Source organism: Typopeltis vanoorti, chromosome 22 (assembly GCF_054136105.1).
Source record: "Typopeltis vanoorti isolate ZY-2024b chromosome 22, IOZ_Tvanoo_1.0, whole genome shotgun sequence".
Classification (NCBI taxonomy): domain Eukaryota; kingdom Metazoa; phylum Arthropoda; class Arachnida; order Uropygi; family Thelyphonidae; genus Typopeltis; species Typopeltis vanoorti.
The window spans coordinates 46,558,624-46,584,005 of NC_143570.1; the positions used below are offsets into that span (position 1 = coordinate 46,558,624).

The following is a 25,382-nucleotide window of genomic DNA, read 5'->3' on the forward strand; positions in this document are numbered from 1 at the left end:
AATGTGTTTTTCTGAAATAAACACCGCATATTCCAGAGTGTACTTACACCAAGTTTGGCTAAATTTCGTCCAATACATTTTTCGCAACAGAGCTCTGAGCTTGGAACACCTCCTCTTTAATTATGGCTACCCTGTATATGTGTGTGTGTATATATATATATATATATATATATTTCTAGAAAACTGGTTTTTCCAACATTGAACAGAGTATCAATCTGAGTATATTCTCCCGGATGAATTTTTCCATGCTCTTCCTCTTAGAAACCGAAGATGGATAACATGGAATAACAAACAAATATCATGATTTTCAAGATATAATTAATATTATAATTAGATAGAATATTATTAATATATTATATTAATCTAATATAATGTATATAATATATATTGATATATAATTAATATTATAATTAAATACTATTTTCTGAATGTCCATTCTCCTCTAACCATGCCTTAGCTAAATCGAGCTACTAGTAACATAAACTCTATCAATTGGAAACTAAAACATATACTGATTATTTAAGCTTACAAATGATGACCATTACACAACATTGCTATTGTTTGTCAACATCATTAAGGATAAATCAAACGTGTATCTTTCTTGAATTTAATAGATCACTTTAAAACATCAAATTTCTTCAAATGAAGACGTGAGGTTTATTTCCAATTTCCCGACTTAACTATTCCATGCTTATGTTCTTTTAGTCACGTTATTCCCTTATATTCATGCACATCTTTGTTGCAGTCATTCCCGGATTCTAAAGACATTAACAGTTAGAACCAATATGTAAGATTTTTCCATATATGTTATTCAGGTTATATCAATCTTGCAGAAGCCTTCTAAAATTATACCTAATAACTCGTAGCTAGACTGCTGCTGATGTATTTCGCCTAATGTTGCTCCAATCTCTTTGTTGTGATGGTGTTTTTGTTGGATAAATCGACAAAGTAGACGGTGTGATTCTGTATTCATTTGGAGCTCACATGAGCTCCCGCAGATTACACACTCGATTAACTATTGACAGGAACCATCAAGCATATATACCGACGAGAGCGATAAGAGAAGACAGCATCCTTGAGTTTAGGGTAACCTTTGTCACGAAAGTATAGGAGGAGATACGAAATGCACGAGGGTAATCTGATTAAGAAGTTCAGTTGTTAGAGATATTTGCGCCAGTTGTCATGTTTTACAGAATAATCGATCTCGTTTTTAGTGGATGCCGGAGATGGAGAGGAGGTTTTGAATATGCATTTCTAAAATAAGTGATCTTTCAATCAACTTCAGTGTATAAATAAAGGATATTACATGCTCGGTCCATTCCAGTTGGCTTATTAAGAGAGTTGAAGCGCCTTCTTGTTCATCACATCCTAGAATGAATGAATTCCAGGTGCCTCATTCAGTAGTAGTGGTTTGATTTCACTCGAAACTATGATTAGCTGCGCATTTAATATGCTAGCGATCTGTTATACAAGAAATAAACTCAAATATGTAAATCTGGCTCACAAATTATAAAGAAAATACAAAGTAAAATTACTGCGTTTTATTCTTTTGTAATTTTGTTACAGTATATTTATACTAAACCTATTATTATGCAAATACATAAAAAGAAATATTTATTCTCTCGTTTTGCCATTGCCTTACGCTATTAGAATGAGTTTCTGTTGTTATTATTAAGAGCGACCTAAAGGGATAGAGGGACTCATGAAGGCGTTAGTTAAATTTCCGTGTAATTCAAATAAATGCAGGAAAAATATGTAAAATGTGAAGACCTCCATGCCGAAATGATAGCTTATACTAAAATTAGGGTTCAAAGTTGATCTGTACCTCGTTGAAAATGTGAATACAAAGTTTAACAAGAAAGAGAATCCTTGCATATTCCATAGATAACACAGTCATTACAGTAATTCAAATTGCAATCATTAACAAGATAACTACTATCTTCAGACTTGTTAGAACAGAGAAAATATTTGTTTTAATTCATATATTTTCAAATTCATCCAATATATTTTTTAATTCTTTCAAGTACACACACACACTTGTGTTCAGTCAGAAGTGTCTTAGAAGAAAGAAATATTAAATACAATATTGGAGTAATGAAAAGTAATAGACGTATTTGGAGAAAATTTCTTGACAAGAGCCTGAACATCCCCTTGAGGTTATATATCAGGAAATTCATATTTTTTTCTTGAGCTAAGCAAATACTTTTTTTATTTCATATTATAGTTCTTAAGATTAAAGAGGTAGTTTTCTATCATCTTAAGTTCACAAACGAATATCATAAGTTATGTGATAGTAAGAAAATATCCTTCTCTTTTTAAAGAAATTCATTTTAAAGGAAAATTCTAACGCTACAGATATTAGTTAATCGCTAGTTCCATTTCCAGTATTCAATAGGAAACTTGTTTGTTTAGCGACTAAAACTCTGCTTGCTTCTAAGGCTGTTAATAATACGGAATTTCTTTGTGTGTGTATTCTACTCTACTAGTTATCTTTAATTAATGATCAGAAGTACCCTGGATGGAGCTGCATATTCTTCTTCATTCTCCTTCGAACTCTTCGATGAGCATCGGAACGTGATTCAACCAAACGGATTACTTGCGCAAAGGCGTCATTAATCTCCTAGAAAGACAAGAAGTTCCTTCTTTCCCGAAATAGTCAATGGGCCGACTACAACTGACATATTGTATTTTGAGATGGCTTGGAATGCAGCACAACTTCGTTCCAGCTACCGGAAACAGGCATTATGCAACTGCGAATCGTGCTACTCTGCTCAATATAATGTAAACTCTATGTGGAATTAAGTAGCCTCCCCCCTGCTTTTAAAGTGAAATATATGCCACAAGTATTGTTCACACTCTTATCTGGCTATGTAAGGCGAAACCGACATACATCTAGTCGGCTATGTACTGTCATGATCAAGTGAAGAATTTAGACATTTGTGTAAATATTTACAGAGGTCGCCATAGTAAAAGACATCATCTGTATGCAACAATAACCACCTATTGAAAAATGCGAGCATTTGGTTTCAGCCAAGAAATGCATACAATATCCAGAAAATCTCGTGATATTGAAACCAACAATAGTAACAAATCTGAGCAGCCAATGTAGAAACTCTTAATTAAGAGTTTGGTTATGCGAGTCATGACAAAAAGTAGCAGAATATTTATTTTTATTATCAACCTAAAGGAGAGTATGAGTAGAATGGTAAAAAATTGATCAGTGTTAAAATTCGATTACACGATATTGAATGCGGTTGTCATTTTCATTGCTGATCTTTGTTTCAGCATGGCATAATTGTTATTTTCAAACTCATTAAATATTAAGTATTTCTCAAACTGAATGTTGGAGATCCTTAGCTAAACTTCCTTTCCTTAAAGTACATTTAGATTCAGGTCTGTGACCATGTATGCTACCATTTTTTTGCTGCGTATGTCATGTGCTTTTAAAATAAAGCGCCGCTTCTACTCCTAGTTTAGATTCTGAATTCATAATTATGTAAATGAAGCGATCTAAGCAATATTATTCATGAAATCCTTTGACAAAAGCCGTATTTAATTATTGAGTCCATTTACTGGGAATGTGTTTTGCTTTACTAATTTAATACTTTCCTTCTCTGCGAAAGTATTAAATTAGTAAATCAAAACTCATTCTCAACCTAATTTATATTTTCTCTCTCTCATTGCTGCGTACAGATTGCTTATGACTAGATTCTGCTTTTAAATTGTAAATTAATGCTTACTATTAAAAAAAAAGGCATTTTACATCCCATCAGTATAGAATAAGGGTTTGTGTCCATAAAAAAATTTAAAAAAACTTAAGGTTTTATAAAAACATGTATGAAGATCTCTTCTAGCAATATCCGTGTTATGGTAAAATTCAAGAAGATCCGAAGGTTATCGGAAAACATTTCGAAGTCAAATGACCCTCATCTGGAACTATTTTTATTCTATCGCAGATTTGAAACCAGTGAATGTTTCAGCAAGAACGAAAGTAATACACATTTATTGTTGCATTGTATTCCCACGGGAACTTTATAGTTTTTACTGAAATCCATAAATAAATCAACTTACCCAGTAGTTCTCTTGCAGCATGATATTTATGGATAATCAACTGTAATACCAGTTTCAACTGGTATTATGAAGCATATCTGTGTAATTTATGAGTTTCCCAAATGTATTTCATGTTCCATTTGTATTCACTTCAATACACGAGCACTTTCGTTAGAAAAGCGTAGATATGATGTCAACGTTTTGCTCAGAATTTTAGTTCGATGATTTTTGTTTTCTTTTGGCAAAGAACTGAATTCATCTGAGACACATCGACGTCTCTAGTAGCACTATTATCGTATATATTCGTTCCTTATTATCCAAGTTTGAATCAGAAAGACTTAAGGAAGTCTGTGAGAAGGACAAAGGGAGACTGCAAAACAGGGAACTTATTCTGATTTATGAAGTTGTTGGAACCCAATTGTATTCTAAATCTTTCGGCGTGGTTGCACAGTTTATTTGGAGACGGCAGAACTTCGCAAGCGTAAGATTACTGGTAAACATGGACTACAGAGCCCAATATATCAGTTCTTGCTTCAATTGTTGTGTTCGTGTCGTGCGCGTGTAGCTCAGTTAGTCGCTTGCATCTAAAGAACGTGATTATCATGTTAATTATTTGCCTCGTTGGAACGCATATATCGTTTGGTCACAAAAGATGCTTGCGGTGTGTGTGTGTGTGGCAGAATGTTGTCGAGCGAGCAGTACAATTAGCATAAAGGAGTCCTGCAGGGAAGGCTGTTATGCGAACAGAACATTACGCCTATCTAAGCAGACAAAGTTATGTTGGATTATATGTTCGCGTATTTTAGCTGGTTAATGGAAATGTTTATTTTTAATTTCAATTGGTAAATTATGTTTACCAATTGCAACAGCTTATATCAAGTATCCTAGTATAATTAACGGAGGAAAATGAGTGCGCTGTTTCGGAGAATATTCCACATTTATGAAAGTATTCTGTTCTATGGAGATACTTATATTTACCAGATGTTGCGAAAATGGAATTATTGGAAGTGGAATGCATTTTATAGCCTATGATAGACATGAAATACAGCGGATAGACGGAAGTAAATGGATTCTGATGGGGACAGGTAAAATGTATAGAAACTCAGAATAAAATAGAATTTCAAAATATTAGAAAGAATAGAGAAGTGTGTCTCTTGACTAGTTCTATCTGCCTGCCTGCTCATATCCATAATATAAGAAATAAGTTGAATTAATACTACAGAGTTTTGACTCATCCTGCAATAGAAAGAAATGCTATACTATGAAACGTGAAAACAGACAACACCATTACTTCACGGCTATTCACTTAATGACAGATATCTGGTTTCTAGGTTTCTTTTATTCAATACTGTTTAATATTTGTTGAGAGAAAATGCTCTAATTAGCACATATTCGGTAAATATCTATTTTCTTAGTTGAGATGGTTTATTAGTTTATTAAAAAAATAATCGAAAGGGCTATTTTCTGTTATTAAAAGAGTTCTTTCGAAATGTCTTCAATTATTGCTTTCTCAGAGTTATTTCCTAAGACTTTTAAGAAAGCCACTTTTTCTAATAAAATAAACTTGAATATTACAATCAAGTTAATAGAAATCCCCCAAACGTTTTCTTTCTTCACCTCACCACTAAATGTTTCAGGTAGTGTAGAACAAGTTGATCGGCTTTGCTTAGAAAAGGGAAATAAAAGAAAGTATATTTCTCTAGATTTTGACTTCTTTGGATCGGGGAAAATAAAGTTTTTCTCTAGAGATTGAAGTGATAACTAATATCATTGTGTTGGCAATCTCTAAATATGGTATTGGAGTCATTCAATTTATAGCTTTTAGCACTACAGAGAGCTTCTTAGTAAAAGTGATAATGGAATGAATTCGAGTTTTCTGCATAGAAATAAGTGCAGGTTTCTTAGTACAAACATTCCCCAGCATCTTTTGAAACGGGATAGTTCATCGGAGTGTTATAAATCCTTGACACTATAATGTTTAACGTTTCAAATCCGAACACTGAATCACTCCATTATTACGTCACAATAAGCCTTGCAGTAGTTTATTTCAGTTAGTAATAAATCATTCGACTCGACTGTTATCATTAAGTGATGAGTTTCCGATTATTTTCTATGCAGATAATTGCATTTTGTTCCTCATTTCTTCAACTATATTATGAATCTGTACTTTATTTAACGATATTAATTGTTTTCTGCAAATCTTGAAATGAATTTCTTTTCGAGGTTATTCTCATATTCAATTTTACAACTGGCTAATTTCTATCTACATGAAGTAAAATCAAATTTTTATATTAAGTATATCGGCAATTCTAAACTCATGATATAACTCTAGGTGTCACGTTGTGCAGGTTTGTGTGTGTGAGTGTGTCGATTAACTCACTGCACTGTTCTACAAAACGCTTACTTAAAATGACCATTTTTGATATAGAAAAATTTAAGCTAATATATCGAAATCGGCTTATTCTGTTTTATCTAATTTGAGAATTTTTGATGTATTTGGGAAGTTGTGTATGGTGAACCTCTCATACAGGTGATCCAGAAAACTCTACCTTACTTTTACTTAAATAACTTTTTCTACTCAAAATTCTGAATAAGAGAAATGTGAACTCAACATAGCAGAACAATAGTATGAATTGCTTACAGTTAACGGAGATGTATTTTCAGTTTTGTAGTATTCAAATGTAACCGAAATTGAAGCCAACGAATCACATGTTTAAAAACGGGTGTTCAGGTATCAATTACATAACGTTTGGATCAGTTACATCCGAGGATCTTCTTATTATAAACGCAGAACTGCCAAAGAAAGAAAATATAGAAAATCTTATCGTAGTGTGTCAAAGTTTATAATAATTATGCTTTTTCTTCAAATCATTCTATCAACTCATTACAAGCATCTTTTGTTTTTAATTTTAAGCATGTTGTTAGCAATTAAACCTAATTTCAGTTCTATAAAAGAAGGGAAACTTCGTGCTGTTATCGTTAATTGCAAATGTAATCAGAAGTGTCTTGTTAACAAATATTTTAATACGATAACGTACTCATCTGAGTAATTTATCAACGTCCACACAGCATCTTAGATATAAGATACTGTGTAGAGGAAAGACTTATCAAATGCTACACTGATTAAACCTAAAGTTTCTGTAACTTATTTGTAGTTGTTTTAATTATAAACAAACGTTTTTCGTATTTGTCTGTGAAATATCTAGAAATGCTTCATGTTACTTGATAAATTATCACTTTTTTAAGAATGTTGAAAAATATCGCAAAGGTAGTTTAAGTACTAATGCTAGTGATGAATAAGTGGCACATTATCTACCTTAATGTCCTTGATAAGAGACGTTAAACTGAATGTTGCTGTTATTTAGCGCTACTTTTCATACTGACTAATCTGCCTTCAGAAATATTTTATCAGAACAAATGACAGAAGGTATCGATGCAAGAAGGGCTTTTGTATTTCCTGATGAGATGAGATTAAAGACTAATAAAAAGTAAAGATAAGGTTGCTTCCAAAACGTAGAGATAGAGTGAAAGAAAACTTTAGACACTGATAACAGAATAATAAAAGAAGTAAATACTCAAGTATTCGTATTGTTCCATGGGAAACAGTGCTAGACATTACGAGACATGATCTTTCATAGAAGCTTCTAACAGAAATAGATAGGATATGGGTCCGTTATAAGTGGAGGGGGAAGCATTTGGAAAAATGCCAGTAGTACACCAAAATGCAAATATGCATGAAGGTTTATATTGTGGAAAAATAACGTATATGCTCTTGTAGTGCGAAAGAGTTTGCTAATGCACAGCAAAGTGTTCTCCCCAGCACGTTGATGACTTAAATAAATACAACACGAGCTTGAAGAGTAAAACGGCAGTGTTGATATATCAAGAACTGTCTCAGCCTACTCGCGTTGTTCAAACGTGTTGTGCTACTGCAAATGTGGGGACAACCTTCATTATGTTAATAAGTGCCCAAACATCTGTTCGAAATGGCAGAGCTCTGAAAAATACGTAGCGATTGCATAATTACTACGTATTTTTGACAGTTTCTATTATATCTTTCTATACAATTCTTCACGTTTCATTGAATGCCACGCACTGCTCATTTACAATACATGGACCGAGAAATTTCTGATTTCTGGTTGCAATCTCGTTCCTATAAAAGGAAACGGGAATAAAAGGCGAATATATGGACACCAGGGCAGCTTTCATCTTGTTTAAGTAGTGCAAGCTAAGGCAACTTCAATGCTGAGGAATGTATTCTTGTAAGCGCCCAGGTCAATTTTATGGGACTTTCATAGTTTCTGCAAACATTGGGCTTTGAAATAATGTTGGATCTGATATCTACCTTGCCTGTGTAATAGGAGGATTATTTCTGTTGTACGGTGTGTTTATACTTGAGAGCCATATTGGCTACAGGGAGGAAGAATAAATGTAAGCTCGTGTGGAGAATGAATCTGAGAGGTGATGTGCTCGTGCCATGAATGAGTCTAATTTAAATATTTAAATATGTGTAATTGTTAATTTGAGAAGGCCCAGAAAAATAAGTTTTTATAATTTTGAGTATTATGTGAATAACGCTTTTATCCATGTGAAAATTTATTTGCGTAGCATTAAAGTTGACTATGAAGCCTTTTCCATTGAGGAATAGAATGGAAATTAATATTGAATATAACTAGATAACTTCTGAAGCTGCAGACGTTTCGAAATTAGGAACGATAGCATCCTGGGACGATCATTACTCTGTATATAAAGTTATTATTTTAGTTTTACATTTTTCAAGCACTCTGTTTTTGACGTTCCACATATAAAAAGTTGTGTTAGGCATTTAGTATAATTAATAAGCGCGTAACATAATTAGAATAGGATAATTAATAAACATCAATTAATATTAGGATAATTAATAAACATCATCCAGTACTTCCTCACAGATAAATTCCAATCGTTCTTGCTTTGAAAGAGACTCCACCAATATTAAATACAATCTTATTTCATATTTTATAAATGAAAGTCTACGAAAATTAAATTTTATTAATTAAGAAGGTAATTTAAATATGTGGAACTGTTAATATTCACTAATAATAAAAAAGCGTATAAAAATGCGTCTGATGTTATATTAATTTTCACTACTAAGTGATGTGCATCCCAAATTTTTTTCTGATGCAGAAACTAAGAAAAGTAAGGACATCATTGGCAAATGATGTCCTTACTCTCAGAATAGCTTTGCACTCAATGACAGAAAATTAATGACCAAAAAATAAGAGAAATAGAAAAACACTGGAAAATTCCTGCATTAGTAGGAATATCGAGGGGGGGGACAACGGCGTGCTGTCCTGGACATAGATATTGAACTGCAATACTAGTATTCATTGATTGTGGCGCAATAGCGCCATAATCAATAAGTATTAGTATTGCAGTTCAATTAGTATCTATCTTTGCTCTGTATATAAGTTATTTTAGTTTTACAATTTTCAAGCGCTCTGTTTTTGAGAATTGAGAATTAATTGTATATACTATTAATTCTCAATTCCGAAAACTTTAGTCCTTTACATTGGTAATTAATACGCAAAGTTAATTTTTAAGATTAAGTTTTATTAATACCGTACTCGTTGTCACTGCTACCAATTCTGATAGATACTCTATCAAGAATGGTCAGGATACTATGATTAGTATCCTGACCATTCCTTTGGCATTTTCAATTGACATTTTAGACATGAATGTCATAAAGAAGATCGCGCCGTTTTCTCTATGCCCCAGTTCCGTAGACGTTCTTTATAATGAAGCATAATCTGACAAAGGGAAATAAAAAATTTAAAAAAAACTATCCAGAATGATTTTTTCGAAACTATATAAATAAATAAGATTATATTATGTAATTCATAATACTTTGATATCTTTAATATCTCCGCTTATAGCTGAGATATTAAAGAATATCTCAGCTATAACCCGTTATTAGTCATTCGCTACTACCGCATTCATTTAGTTAATATTTTAGATATCCAATACTCCATTAGTATGAAAAGTGCTAGTGAGTTGACCCTTCCATACGTCTGAAATTTCTTGAGGGTCTTCGGTCATTCTTAATTAGCACAACACTAGGCAGGATAAGCAAGGAAATTGTAATGCTTCAAAGTTCCGGAAGGCAACTGATGAGTGATAGGATACAGAGATATAATCTTAAGTGATCATCCATGAAAAACTAGCAAGTTGGCTACTTGGCCCGTTCCGCACAGATGGGTTAGGACAAATTATGACCGTTGTGGGCATTTTATGAACAGAAAGTTATAGATATGTTTAGATGATTAATCATCCTATAAAAATAGTGTAGTCCTTAAAATAAATTAGTTCCTTCGTTCGCGGATGCTTTCTTTAGTTAAAGATTGTCTTGTTACTGTAAGACTAATCAGAAATCCTACGATATCTCAAAGAAATTAAAATAATATTGCCTTTTTTTCCTTTTTCTGATTATTTATGATGTGCTATCATATTAGAACAATTTGGGGAGTTATGTAATGTCGATTTTATTTATAAAATCGACATTACATAACTCGTACATTATATTACATACACTAAATGAATGTACCAGAACTTCAACTGTCAAAATATTAAAACCGTTATGTAGTTTATTCAAACAATTTTCATGTGAGAAAAAAAAAAAAAAGACTTTGCTTAAAAATCATTTCCGTGTGTGTATCTAGAGAAGAGCAGTATAGTAAGTTAGGATGAATGTGATTCTATCTGCAGATGCTTCCCAAACCTCATCAGACAGACGAGGCTGAGCAAGGCCTCGTCTGTGTGATGAGGCCTTGTCTGTACCCGGCCTAACCTAAAGAAAATGTAAGATAATGTGCGCGCCATTACCTGAAAAAGCTTAAGGTAATACGTTTGGCTAAGTTTTGACATGCTTGCAAAATGTGCTACGGTGCTCTGAGATAGGCTTAACACAATTTAAGTCTGGAACTGAACGACATAAAAGTAATCTAAGAGGTTCAGGCGTCTGGTTACGGCAAAAATAAATGAACAAACTTTTTGAAGGCAGACGTTAAATTAGAGAATGTTCTTTTTTTTTTTTACGGAAAGAAATATGTCTACTGCTAGCCTATTTTTAGATTAAGAAGAATGTCAGGTGAGATCGTAAAAACTAATGCTCTCTGCATAACAAAAATTTCAAAAGTGGCTATCGAACAGTTGATACATTTCAAATGATTTTCGTTGGTACTGGAGAAACTTTGAGATATCGTTTGCTAGATTGTCCAATAATGCGTATAACGCAATTATACAACAATGTATTTGATATCGTATCGTTGTCATGGAAACGAATACTTAAAAATATTTTGTTAAAATATACGATAACAATTCAAAACTTGTGAAGCATGTAAATTAACTGCAGTTGATGTATTTTTATTTATTCACTCTATATTCACACTCTATAACTAAAATAGATTAGTTGTCTTAGTCTTTCTTTAAGGGGCATTTTTAAAACGAATTGCATACTTATAACAGAATTTGAACTGTTTTATGCCCGTTCTTAGTTTCTCTGACATCATTGAATTACATAGAAGCCGTTGACAACAAAGACATTTTTTTTCTTCATTGTAACGATAAATGCCTCAGCAAACAAATTCTGTCAACCTGCCTAGATTCTTTATCGACAGGGAGGGTTGAAGTTTCGTGACCGTATGCAAAATGTATGTAGAAATATACAATAAAAAAGATCGTATGTAGAAATCCAATCTTTATATTTTTATATGCTTACTAGTCCATTTAAAAATGCAGGTGTAATTCTAAGCGCCTAGTAGAGTTACTTTTTCGGAATATTATTTTCAACCGGTTCTTGAATCAGTTGATTGAACACGTGGAGAATGATTTTAAGCCAACTCCGGGTTCAACTTGGGAAAAATGTCCGTAGAATTCGTATGTGGTTTCATTCAATATTATATACCTGTTAGAAATAAGAGATTGTAAGGAAATATTGGAAACTGGCTAATTTCCGTCATAATTTTTTGAATAAAAACATTTAGATTTATTTTTTAAACTTTATATTTATTTTCAAGTTAAAGGATAAATTATTATCATTTCATAAATCAAATAAGATAACTTGGCGAAGATCTACTTTTGTTCCGTCCAACGTCGCTCCTGTTTTCTGTTTATGCGTTTAATGCTTTTCCCCCCTGTAGTCTTTCATTTAATGCACAGACGATCAACTCTGCGCGAAGACAAACTTGAACAAATTCAATATTCTGCTGTTGTGGACCTACTTTCATTAATTAAAATTCTCTCATCATAGAATCAAAGAAAATTAAATTAAACACTTCTCGTCTTAAACAACTTCCTTACTGTATTAAAAATGAACAACATGTATTCGTTCTGTGTCCTTTTGTTTCCACTGTTTTTCCAAACAACTATTGCGTTGAAAGATAAAATTGTATCTGATATACTTTCAGAACAAAAGATCTTAGATAATACTTGGCATTTTTCGTGTGTTCTGGTGGCCTCCAGGACATCCACGCGGTGACAGATGAGGCCCTGGATTGGTGTTTTATGGTCTGGACAATGAAATTGAATTAATGTATTCAGTTCAATTATTCAAATAGCATACTTCATCCGTCCGTCCCCCCTTTGTTTTTTTACAAAATAAAATAGATTTTAATTTTTTAGGTCATTGCTATCGAAATTGTATTATAATTCTACATACATTCGACATAGAGAAGTGTAATGAAAAATTTAACCGTAACGTGCACCTTACTAAATTTGTGTTTTAAAATCTTATTAATCTCAGGTTCAAATTTTTAAGTGCCAGTTACAAGTAGCGATTTCAAATGTTCATCAGATAAATTTGCCCTGTATTTTGACTTGATATATTTCATTCGGGAAAAGGTTTGTTCGCAAGGATACGTTGTCCCAAAAATAAAGATAAATTTACAAGCAAAGTTCTTCAAATTTTGCTTGTAAAATTTGTAAAATTCAAATTTTTTTTCTTCGTTAGTCCATTTTAACCGACCTTCTACAGTCAGAAAGACCGTAACTTGGATTACAGTTCCTTTTTGCTATTCGGAAATATATTTTGAACACAAATTTGATGCGCATCGCATCCAAGATAACCTGGAATCGTGTAGAACTTTAGTAATACTTATGTTGTTTAGCTTCTAGAATGACAGTCTTAGCAAGACTGTCATTCTGGAAGCTAAACAACTTTTTTTCGTGCCGTGTCATGTTTCAAAGCAAGGGGCTTGTTTTGATCAATAAAATAACCTACCTCCTCAACGTCATGACTTCTTGAGAAATAATACTCGTATATCTATCTATACAAATGAATATATAAAAGTTATATTTATATAAAATATAACTATTAAACACATACGTTTTGGCATAGAATATATATGAGTATATATTCTACTTTTGCGCATGAACACAAAAAATATTGACCAAGCAATGAATAGTAATTTAGTACATTTTACAAAACAGTAAATTACTGAGTCAGCCAATTCGATAATTTATTTCCTGATAAGTACTCTCAAACGATCTACTTATGTAGAGAGTACTACGTAATTCTATTTTTATTACTAATCACCTAGCATCAGTTAGCGTATCTGTCGCTTGTTAGCACTTAAGTTGTCATATTTTTATTTCTGTCTTCGAAGGTATTACGACATTTGTGGGGATCACACATTTCAGAGTAATGAGCAAGAATAGAAGGAACACAGAGTTTCGAATGCTGAATATATTACGAGCATTTTCTCCTTTGATTGATTCTGAAGATTGTCATGTAGGTGTGAGCCAAATTCAATAGAGAATTTCTAATATTGAAAAGATTTAATTTCCAAATCTCTCTCTCCCACTCACAAATACTTCCTTTAGATTTAATCTATAGCAATATATTAGCTGACCGCTATTACAATCCTTTTGTAGATGCACCTAAAGTCCTCTTTGCACAATGCCAGGTATAAAAGTTACTCGTAAGCACAGATTAGGAGGGATAAGCTCTCTTTGCGTTAACACAATTAGATAAGCAAGAATCGGTCACTGATTTTTGTCATTTCTTCCACTGATCTTGTACACCTGTCTTGTGTCCGTAATCTTCATTGAAGTTCTTGAACTCTTGTCTTTAAAACCTCGACAGGAGTTAAGAGGTTTTGTTGGGGATTCCTGAAAATGCACGATCCGACTTTTGTTTTGCAGCTTTGACTGCTGGTATTCACTTGCTCCTCTTAATGTGCTGATCCCCTTTTACCTTCCTAACCCTCTTTTTCTATTTCCTATTTAACTATCCTTCTTGTTTACTCGTCTTCCTCCTTTATATCTATGATTATAGAAGGCTCTGTCATACTTTTATGTCACAAGAAATAAGACATAAAATTTCGTTAGATGGGGGGGGTGTTATTACTATGACTTCGTTCTAACAAAGGCGAGTACTTCACTATGCATCACTCCGCATCTTGGTCTTTAGCATTGTTGGATTTCATTCTTGAAATCTAACAATGATGCTAAGCTCTTCATTCGTCTTTAATGGTTCCATGTATTCACTCGTTATTTTTTTCAGACCTCTTATCGGTCGTCTTTAGTCTTTGATCAACTATTTATTTGTAACTGAAGCATTAGATTCACAAGTTTAAATTGCTTGAATACTATTGTATATACTGCTTATTTAGTGTTTTGCCTAATTCCTCTTATCTACCCTATAGATATAAAATGATAAGCCTTTTTATGAAACGTTTGTGGGTCACGTTTTTTGTCAAGTTATTTGAAACTCAGGGGCTACCCTGAGTGCCGAGTCTTCAAAATTCGAGTCATCAGAATTCAAGGAGAACCTGCCTACCAGTCCGGAACACGGGGGGTTGGGCGCGTAGCCCCTAGTTTCATATATATTTGTTCATTTTTGTTCCCATACCAATCTTTGCATATTCTGTATATTTACACATTTAATTTGTCATTTTCACTAAAATGCCTAAATCGCTTTTTCCCCACACAAAACTTGTTACAATGTTATTATTCAGTTTAGTAAAAGAATAACGGACATTTGTAGTGGATTTATTTAGCAGTATAAAATCATCTGCACAAAGTCAAAAGCTGAATTCGATATCTCATATTCATATAAGATCTAATACCAGTTTAATCTGGTCACAGTGGAGATAGTGAGTACCCGTGTCTTTCATCCATTTTTACATCAAACGATGCTCTTGTATCTTCATGACGTTTACTTAAATATAGACAATGTGTTGCTCTGTATAACATCTACTTATTCCATATAACTGCAGTGTTTTCAAGAGTTTCCCTCTTGGCATCTTATCATATGCCTCTTCCAGATTTATTTACTTTAAATAAAGATCCTTGTTTTATTCGTATGGTTTCCTATTTGTATTAAAGTGAAAATTTGATCCTGACAACCTCGGTTTGATCCAGACCCAGCTGGCTTTTCTCCGGTTTCTGTGGCACAAGTTTTCTTCGACTTTTCTTAAGTATGCTTGCATAAATCTTGCCAGTACCCTCAGTAATTCTTACATTCGGTTTTGATTTACGAGATCTAAAGATTTGTCTTATTCATGTAATAAACAAATATGACCTTTTGCATCGAAATACAAAATAACATTCTGAATGAATAACATTGATCTTTTGCAGTATCTTGAAAATATTAACATATCATTAAATCCCACTTGTCTTAATGTTCATTACAAGTAGAGAAAGTAATACACTGCACGGTTTTCCGTGAACCATGGATACATTTTGTACTTTCGAATTTTATTCCGAAACTTAATATTTCGTTTGAAAAATACAACTTCAATTTCTAGCTCTAAACGAAGATGTTTCATAATAAGACTGAATTGAATCAGTAATTCGGCATGCGAGAAGAATGGTGTAGGGCGGGAGAAGTTGCTGTAAACCGCGCATACTCTTTAATTTTAATTTTTATGATCGAATTTAGAAAATGTACGGACACTCCAGTTATCAAAACATTTGAGTGTCCTTCTTATCGCATCTGCTCAAGCAGTCAAAATCTACGGACTTTCATTCATCGTAAAGTCTACCCTGATGTTAACCTCTGACACTACGCGGAGTACAGCGACACGCTTAGCTACTGTGGTGGCATCGTAGTCGCGGCCAACGATCTCAGTTTCTCACACACTAAACGGAGAGGAGTTTTGTTGGAAGTCTGCCGTGATCATTTCCAGAAGAGACGTTCATAAGAGAGAGGGGAAACGCTCTAGTGGTGGTTTAGCACCAGTGGGAAGCGAATGGCGTGTCTATCACCAAGAAAATGTCGTCTCTGTTGTTGCCGTTTGAAATTTCAAACCTCCACTAAGGCAAGTAAAATTGATCATAAGTTATTTCCTTATAATTTCTGTACAGACAGCATTTCATAAATCTAGAATTTTTAGATACTAATTGAATTTTTTAAATGCGAATCTTGAAAGCAATATATTGCGCACAATTAACCTGAAACCTGGCGTAAGTTCATGTAATGGTAATTCACCATTACATGAACTTACGCCAGGCCTAGTGGCCTGTAAATATTCTATTTATTGGTACGGTGCATATTTCGAAAAGCTTGTATAAAAATACCTTGTTAATATGCTTATTATCATCGGTTGAAGTGGAATATTTAATATCTACCATCATGCAGTTTAACTCGTATTCTAGTTAAATTTCCTATCACATTTCACCTTTTACAAGTTTTTTTTTACTGTCTGTGTGTTCTGGACACGAACTAAGTGTATCTGTATCTAACCAGAGGGAATCGTCGAAACCAACTCTGTTACTGAGGTATATTCCCCAACTACATCTAGTAGTGTAGTAATATTTTCTGTACCAATCGGAAATCATTTAACCACTGGTTCTTATGTGTGTTGTCCTGAGTAAAGCATATGACATCTTCACACTGACCATTAATACATGAGGTTTGCTGAAGATGATTCCTGGTGAAACATAATTGTTCGTGGCAATGGGTATTGTTCCAGTATGCAAAGTAAGAATGGTCAAGGAAGGTATATAACTATAGTGGATTAACATTTTTGTCACTGTTCTGACATTTATGAAAGAGATTTGAATACGAAATAAAAGTGGAGGAAGCCCTAGGGGAAGAGTTTTAGGATTTTGGAAAGGAAGCCAGCTACCTATTATTTTTTTTTACAGCAAAACATTAAGAGATACAGGGAGTTTGTAAAATGTTTTTGACTTTTCTTTAATATTATAAGTGGTATAAATCAGTTGTGTGTGTGTTATGCAACATAGGTGTGGATTAAGAAAGAAATGCATCTACTGATATAGACAGTGGAAATTAAAGGTGAGGGAATTCTTGATTCAAGTGGTTTTGAAAGGTTGGAAATTATTTTATAAAGATAAGAAAAATATATAAAATGCATATGTTGAAGTGAAAGCGATCAGATAATTGTGATTGTCCCTGGAAATACTAGTGGTGGTGGGCGGCGGTAGATGGCATTGGTGTAGCTGCGATCAGTTGGTGGATTGAATGGCGGAGACACAGCTGTAGAGCAGGTGCCCTCCCTCGGTGAGTCTACTCCCTGGAGGTGTCTAATAATAATAATAATAATAGATGAGTTCGAAATTTGAGCTGGAATAATGTTCTTGAAAAAGAATATGCGAGTACAGATTGATTGGAAACTGATATAACTCAAATGCAGGTTTTCTACTGAAATATTTAATGAAAATAGCATATTCTCATAACTATAATATTGTATAATGCAGTGTTAGACAAACGTGTTATTTATTTTTTAATTAAATGTGTATTTATTTAATTATGTAATATATATATATATATATATATATATATATATATATATATATAATCATAAGCCATTGTCAACTCACCATACTTTAGATCGGCGTCGTGGTCGTTTTTCCTCTCGTTGAAATCAATCCAGTACTTTTGGCCATCGTTGATCATGTCTTCGAGCCATATGCTCAGCCCGTTGCCGCTTCAGATGTTTCACTCTTCCTATGATATCAGAGACTTTGGTTTGATTTTTTATGCACGTATTCCTTTTGTGATCTTCTTGTGATACGAAGCATACTTCTTTCCATACTGAATTGTGTTTAAATTTTTGAATTTAAACACACTTTTTGAATTTCGTTTGCATTTAACGTCCAGGGAAAACAACCACATGTCAATATAGGAAGAATACATTGGTTAAAAAATTTTCTTTTCGTGCATAATAGTAGTTCGCTTTTGAATACTGACTGTGATTTTCCAAATGTTTTCCACTCAAGCATCGTGCGTCTTTTAATTTCATCCATGATATTTGGTTCCAGTGATATCTTCGTGTCCTAAGTATAAGTAATGATCTACTTGTTTAATTTTATTATTTCTGGTTGGACATAGCAATTGAACAAAATCTTCTTCAGATTTATCTTTAGGCTAGCTGTTTTGCTAGCAATTTCGAATTCGTGGATAGGAGTCTGTAATTCATGCGCAATTGAAGTAAAGTTAACTGTCATATACAAAGCATAAATGGCTTAAATATCTTCAAACCAGACATTTCTCTTCCAAATCAAGAAGTTTGAATATTTCTTCTAGGCATGCTGTGATAATTTGAGGTAATGTCAACCTGTCTAACATCTCTCTGCATTTCCACTATATATTTTTTTCTTGCAAGCATTTTCTTTTAATATTTAACATCTTAAATTTATGCTTCGTATTTTAATATGCAAAACTCTCATTGTTAATTGGTACACTGTTTACTACAATCGTGTAGTAAACAGTTAATATTGCTTAGTATACATCTCAAACCAAACTTGTGTTAGTTTTTGTATCTAGTGTTATTGCTACGGAATTATTGATAATTTATTTTCCCATTGTATTTAAATAAGTTTTAATTGAATATTCTCACATAAGTTATATTACACTACAAGTACTAATTTATTCAGTAATTCGTAAATTCAGTAAAACTACAGACACAATAGTTGTAAATCATTGCATCGTAAATTTATCTCCTTAGAAGTATTACTTGCATTTATTGCTTAATATTTACTTAAATATCTGCCATTAAATATTTAAATTTTTAATTTTTTTCAGGTAAAGTTTGAAGTAAACGTTCCTGAAGCTGATTCACTTAAAGCAGATAAACACGCCAAATAGTCTTAAAAAGTGCTCATTTGTGTTTCCTAAATATTAACTCTAAAGTTTTGAGATAGTGTTTATATCAAACATTTTAAAGCAACTTAATTTTAACTAATGTCAGTAAATAATTACACTTGTTTAAATAATTAATCTCTAGGTTTTTTTTTGGTTTTTTTTAAATGATTAACTATATTTAACTTAAATCACCTTTTACTAGACTTCTGTAATTTAAGTTTTTACAGTTCAGTTATGCACGGATAAAAAAAAATTACCCAAGTATTTTTTTTTTAATTCAAATAAATAAAGTTTATTGTTTGCTTTTAGTAATGGAGCGATCTTTTTTGTGATATTAGCAGTTTACCTGCATGAGAAAAAAATGTGTGTATGTGTGTTTTGTCTATATATAGAATTCTGATGTACTTTCATATGAGAATTAATATTTTGTGTACAAACACAATATACAAAGGCTTAATAGTCTCATTTAACTACAATACACTCCTATGAAGAAATTACAACCAAAATTTAAATTCGAAAACTTACCAACTATGTGTTTGGATGTGGTCGGTGTTCTTGATATTTCTATAATCTAGAACAAATTCAGTTTTCAGGAGTTTGCTAATTACAATATCATGACTCAATTCAAAATTTTCATGGCAATGAATAATGAAGCAATACCTTAATTAGCTAAAAGGAACAATCATTTATTTCTAGACTCATAATTAATTATCCTCTATTCTAAAAGATACCAGAAATTACTTTTATGTGATTTCGGTTTAATTATGAAGGTCGCTACTCATTTTTTATTGTACTTTGTACTGATCCATATAATTGCATTCACAGAACACATAAGATAAACCACACTTCCTTAAAAAAAAATAGCTTCCAATTGTTATTTTCTTTAGTCATTATCCAGTACATTGGATAAATGGAGTGGGAAGTAACAACTATATTCCTTAAAAGACTGCGTCATTTATGGATTAAAAGTGAATATCTGACGCAGTCTTTTAAGGAATATAGTTTCTGACATAATATTCAATCCATACCTTCTCATGGTGCATCGTGCTTGTGTCTATCTAGATACTAAATAAACGGTAATGCTCTGTCAATATGGGGTTTAGCCAACCAATTTTACTCTAATATTATCGTAAACCAAAAGAAAATGATGGTTCAAGATGATGGAATGTGCTGGCTTTTAGCATCACCTGGTTAAACTCATACTTTCTCTAGGAAACTATGGAGAGCAATGAAATGTGAACTACTGGAGTAAACTCTAATCTAACAGTAAAATTCAAAATTGGTACCATGGCGTAAGAGGAATAAGTTTGAAAATGAACTGAGATCAATGAGACTGATTTGAGTTTATGGTTCCACAGAAGATTCTGTAACAAAAGACGTTGGAGAACTTTCAGTCATTAGAGGAGGTAGCAGACAAAGCAAAATTTGCATTATGGGAAATTTTAACAGCAGGGGATAGGAAATATCAGCTGTTAAATCTTTTGAAGAAAGATTTTAGCATGAATGAAATCTTTTATAGAAATCATTAATTTAATTTGAAATAAAAAAAGAAAAGACTTTTTATAAAATGAACGCATAAGAAGTGCTAAACAACATTTTATTCTTATTATGAAATTCCTTATACGTAACTTCAAGTAGTATGAAGAATACTATGATAGCACTACATGAAAAGTTTGCATTATTAACATTCTGTTGACAAGTTTCCTCCAAATTCGTCAATCTGCTAGTACTCAAATGTCATATCTCATACTTCTAGGCACTTCTAACTACACTAACCACCTGGATCTTGCTCTTCCTCTGGTTCTCTATCCCACTATCCTAGCATTAAAACAATTGCTTTTCTCTTTCCTGTTTATTAAATCCATGTGTCTCAAATACATTTTGGTTGAAGTAACATCTTGTAACATAGCTGGTTTAGTGTGTTGATTAATTTCTTTTTCCTTCTATTTATAAGTTGTTGTTTTTTTCAATTGGCGGCAACCTTAAAAGCTTTGCTTATTCTGTTGTCCATTTTCCATATTGACATCTGCCATCTTTACTAAACATTGCACATGAATAGCTTGAGCTATTTTACTTTGTCCATATGTTCTCTACTTAGAATGAAATGGATAAAGGACACAACATTTACTCCTTGAAACATTTGCTTGAATTGATTTCTCGATCCGAGGAATAGTTCTGTGCACTCTTTTACATAATTCATTGTTTACAAATAAATTTTATTTCTCTCTGAAAAAAAGCATGCAATTTTAAGTAGTCTAAAATATTTTATAAACTTCTAAAACCTTATCAAAATCAAAATTGTTACAATAATTTAATAACCATGATATATATTACCATTATATTATAAAAATGAACACACTTGTGACATATTGCAATTATATATATTGCCATTATGTATTCTGATAACGAATATAATTAACATAATTAACAACTGTGATATCAAAAAATACCGCAGTCTCCCCCCTTATCCGCAGTCAACCCCGTCAGAAAATATTATTACTGACACCTCCAGGGAGGCCAAGGACTCATCGCGAGAGGGCACTCTACTCTACTAAATAAATCTCACCTTCTCCACTACTCCTTAATTCTCCTAGTACGACACTACTACCACGAACGCCATATTAAATGGAAAATTCCAGAAATAAACAATTTATAATTACATCGGCAAAGTGGATATTAAATCCAACATTATTTCAACGCTGAATGTTTGTAGAAAGTATGAAAATTTCGTAAGTTGACCTGATAGCTTATGAGAATACAGTCCTCGGCATCCCATGTTGTCTTAGCTACTTAAGTAGTGTAAGCTAAGGCAGCTACAGTAATGTTCAATATTGCCTCGAATAGGCCTTAATTTCTCTCATGATAATATGGGATGATATAAAATATGGGATTAAGTCAGGGCCAATATAATCCTTATACAAAATCATAACTTTCGTGGATCGAATTGCCATTAATATTTTCGAAGTTTCAAATGTTTCATTAAAATATTAGTCACCAAAATATTGGTGACAAATACAAATTTCTAAAAATTTTAAGATCATATTGTATACAGGCGTACTCAATCTTGTCTTAATCATTAGTTGCATTTTGATATATTGATATTCAAGTTGTTAAATAATAATGAATGTAATCAATAAAATGTTCTAATTCAATAATTTCTTTTAATATTTTGAATTTATAATCGGTATTACGTTTATATCAGAATTGAATAAGATTTTTTGGTGAATAATTTTAGCTTGTTTCTTTAGGAAACTTCATAGGGAATATGACATACCTAAAATGTGGCAAGTGCTGAAAAGTAAATATAAATAAAAAAAACTGTAAAGGAATATGTTCACATTAAATATCGATAAATCATTCAATTTAAGGAAGACATTAATTTTTTATTCTCTGCTTTGACGTAACAACCATCTTGAGATAGAGTGGACTGAAACACACACAATCTTCCGTCTGATTTTGAGTAAGTGCACTTCACGGAATATTTGCATAGGTTTTCTCATGTCTGTGTCATTCTCCCCGAGTCAACCATACAAGTTCGACGTTGATTTCTGCTCAGAATTCATAACGTTTCCCGAGATAATAGGTGAGGCTCTAGCAACGGTTCAAACCTAATAACTCGAGAAGATGTAGAGGATTTACAAATAGCCTGTGGTAGCAGTTTAATGTAAACGAACCCTATCTCACGCAGTCAGATTTTCAATTAAAATGAAACGGAAATTAGTAACTACAGAAGATGCAGCTATCACGTTAAATCAACGCTTGATATCTTACTCATTACCATCATTTAAGGGCACTGGCTAAACCAGTGCGCTTAAATGATGGTAATGTTTCAGAGTAATTTCTCCTGATTTTATGAAATGGGAAACAGAATGGTGCAGTATATTTTGCTATAATGATGAAAGAAAGTTGCAACTCTCTACAAGTAGACTAATTTCGTTTTTTGCACTTGGATATAAAGCAAACCACTAGTATTCAAATAGTTGAGTTACGTTGAGATAGAACATTGTAAGATTTTGGTCTTACTTCAAGTTAAAATCCTAGAATAATTAATTCGATTGACATTTTGCGAGTTGCAGTAATAAAACTATTATATGTTAATTGAAGAAAAAAAACATAATTTTCGTGCACCAAATTAAACATTCAAAACGCAATGAATAAAATTGTGCACTCTCATATTTTTAATAAAATATACGTTTTAATTTCTGAGATTCCTGAAGACTCAAAATTAGTCCTTGAATATTTTGAGATATTTCAAATATTGTTCGAAACGTTTAGAATATAAAATAATTTCTTCACCCTGTGAAGATAAAATGTAATAAATACAAGATAATTAAATTTTAATTTACGTGATACTGAAATCACAAAAATTAAACATTCATCTTGTATTCTTGAGGAATTTAACAATTATTTCATTTGGAACTAATATTCAATAAAAAAATTTCTAGTATTTTTATTTATTATATTATATATTTAGTGATGAAGATATACTTTCAGGCATTGTTTAAAACAATCTAAACATGGCAAAATACAAAAATTGGTCGTTTAATTTGAAAATGGAACAGTTTCGCCAATTTTTCTACAATGTACACTACGACGGGTAGCATAAAGATGAATGTCCACGTAGAGCATCATGGGATGGGAGAAATGCTGATTCACATCAGCATTTCTCCCATCCCATGATATCTCCCATCATATGATATCTATATGCCTGAAAAAGTCTTGAACTCTTTCACCATATACGGATGGAGTGGAATGACAATTTCACAGTAGTTTCAGAACGTTGTGGAACAGCGCCCTCTAACTCAAAACCATTTATCCTGCGTTTTCGCTAAATAACATCGCAAATAACTAGCGTTATTAGTATTTTATTGAAAGACATTTAATGTATTATATACTTTTCTAGGCTAAATGTTTTATAAAAACACAAATGAAAGAAACACAAGACAATAATTGTTGCATAACTAAGACCAATCTCATTTTTAATTTATATCACTTTAAATGTATATCAATAATTAGGGTGCAGGAGAAGATCGATTTTCCTAACAAAGTTTCTAAAAATATTTCCTTAATCTGCAAATGACTTAAAATTTTTGCACTTTGGGTACTGCATTAAATTATTAAAGGAAAGTAAAAAATTATGGGATTTGATTCGCTAATGTTGTTTTATAGGAATACTGCGTGAAACCAGACATGCCGTAGCAAATACCGCATGTGCACTATGTTCCTTGGACTGCGATGAGCATTTGAAGACATCTTAAAAGTGATACGGTTTCGAAACAACGGAAAACATTTCTTGTAAATAAAAAATAAAAAAAAAAGTTTTAGATTAATGAAAAGGCGACAATTTTATTTATTTTATCAAGTTTCTGATATTGACCCTTACCTCTTGAGGGCCATATCAGAAACAGTCAGTCCCACAGAATACGAAGCTATTACGTGAAAAGTGTACATTATTATTTTATTTATCTGTTTATAGTTTTGCATAAATTATGGAAACACAACATGCCCCAAATAGTTATTTTCAATGGATCTGCTTCATTTTCCACTAATTTTCATAAAACGTCCTTTTAAAGCCAAGCACAATACCGTATCCAATCATATATCTTACATGAGAACTGATTTGTCCTGAGATTGTCACCTAAAATATTTTTTCGATAAGCACAATTAGGCTAACACATGGAAATTAAATTTATACAGTTATATGGTATACACTGTATTCTGGAATGCTTCTAAATAACACATTCACTTTGTTTTTACCCCTATTGTTGATTTGTCACTTTGAAGTGCTTGCTGCTGTCTGGTTAGGGTTTTCGCTGCATTGAATTCGGTGACTCCCTTTCATTGTACAAGCCTTCAGTGCAAATATATATTAAGTATATAATGAAAGTCATCTGCGTGATCACGTGCGTTGAATTAACCACTTGAGTGTTTCAGAATTGCCGTTTATTTAGGGATCATAAGGAACTGCTTCGGAGGAAATTTAGGCGCATGCGAACGGAAGGAGAGGTGTGGAAGGGGGGGAGGGGGGGGAGTATCAGCGAGGAGGTTTATATTTGTTGTGCATTCACTTGCGTAAGATTGTGGTTGATGTATGGTAATGTAACATGAACTTTAAATAAGGTGTTAATAAAATGATTTTGAAAATATATATTATGGTTTAAATAACGTGAAAATTTTAGTTTTTTTTTAAGTCTGCTTACATAATACTGTGTACCTGGTGTTTAAGATATTTTTCAGGGTAGTTATT

The 25,382-nt window shown here is 32.5% G+C and overlaps 1 long non-coding RNA gene across 1 annotated transcript in view; it reads left to right on the top strand.

The window, feature by feature from the left end:
* Positions 1 to 19,318, top strand: part of LOC150094395 (uncharacterized) — a 79,609-nt gene extending 60,291 nt beyond the window's left edge. Inside the window, exon 3 of the long non-coding RNA XR_016550223.1 lies at positions 19,076 to 19,318. This is a non-coding gene — a long non-coding RNA (uncharacterized LOC150094395). The remainder of the gene's footprint in view (positions 1 to 19,075) is intronic.
* Positions 19,319 to 25,382: the final 6,064 nt, after the last annotated feature.